This window comes from Triticum urartu, chromosome 4 (genome assembly GCF_003073215.2).
Source record: "Triticum urartu cultivar G1812 chromosome 4, Tu2.1, whole genome shotgun sequence".
Classification (NCBI taxonomy): domain Eukaryota; kingdom Viridiplantae; phylum Streptophyta; class Magnoliopsida; order Poales; family Poaceae; genus Triticum; species Triticum urartu.
The window spans coordinates 346,575,580-346,576,964 of record NC_053025.1 but is presented as its reverse complement, the minus strand read 5'-3'; positions in this window follow the sequence as shown (position 1 = coordinate 346,576,964).

The following is a 1,385-nucleotide window of genomic DNA, read 5'->3' as shown; positions in this document are numbered from 1 at the left end:
GGGTCTTTGGCTGGTGGAGGAGCGGCATAAGCTGAAGGTGGCCATCAACCTCGGGCGCCACCAGTGCGAGCTTGATAATGCGAAGGCCGAGGCTTCCCTTGCAGCCTCCCGTGAGGCCTTCTCCCGAGCTCTGGAAGAGGCTCGGTAAGCTGACCACCGTCGCGAGGCCGTGGAGAAGCGCATGTGGGAGCTCAAAGCCTGCAGCACCATCTTGGATCAGCAAGTGGAGGTGCGCAGGGCTGCCCTTGCGTCGTTGAGGGGGACGCCTGCCGAGGAGGAAGAGATCCGCAAGCGCGAGGAGGCGCTGGCGCTGGAAGCCGTGGAGCGCAGCCTTGAGCTCGAATGGGTGGAGATTAGGAAGTGCCAGGTTGCTCAGGCAAATGATGACGTCGGCGTGTGCGAGGCCAGGGCCCAGGAGGAGGTCGATCGCCGGGTGGCTGAGGCTCGCGCGGATCTCGAGGGCAGGTATGACATGAAGCTGAAGCGCGTGGAAGCCGGGGCCGCTGGTAGGACTACTGCCCTCAAGTCTAGGTTGGTCAAGGTGGAGCAGCACGAGGAGGCTGCCACAACTGCCTTGGCCTTGGCACAGGCTGAGCTGGCTTCCGCCCGCGCTGAGCTGCTCCCTCTTCAGCAGCGGGTCGCCGACGCCGAGTCCGTCGCGCAGGAGAACAAGCAAGAAGTGCTTCAGTAGCGGACGTTGGAGGCGTGTGCACGCCCCAATGCTCCAGGACCTCAGGAACAGGGCCAACACCGCCCTGGGACATATCTGCGATGAGAATGCTCTTCATCCCCATGCGAACGACTACGCCAGCCACCTCTGCTTCTTCGCCGATGTGGTGACGCGCCTAGAGAGCCGTTCCGAGAGGGCTCGCCAACTTGTCGAAGAAAGGAGCCGCGGCCTGCTCGGACGTGCGTTCTCTCGAGTCTTCAGCCACCTCTAGATCACCGACCCCAACTTCGACTTTGATGCCGCCATCGCTCCCGTACCCGAGGCCATCCGAGGTGACCTGTCACGATGGGTGGAAGACAATGTGGACGCGCTAGTTAGGGCCTTCACTTCTGACGACGATGGGGTGGTGGTCGCGGCGAATGCGGGTGACGTGGTCGACGACGGCGATGGCGGCACTGGTGGAGGTGATGGTGATGCCATCGATGGTGGCAGCAATGCCAGCGACGCGTCTGGGGGCGATCCGGGGGATGCGGCGAGCGACATGTCCGACTGATCCCGTGCTTCCCAGCTATTTGTCCTGCCGACAGAAGCTTCGGGCATAGCCCTTGAAGTTGTAAGAGCATTTTTTTGAGGGGAAGCCCCTCTTGTAAATGTGCCACTGCCTTTATCTTTTTAGGTCGGGTTGAATATGTATCTTTGTGAACCCACGTGCCCT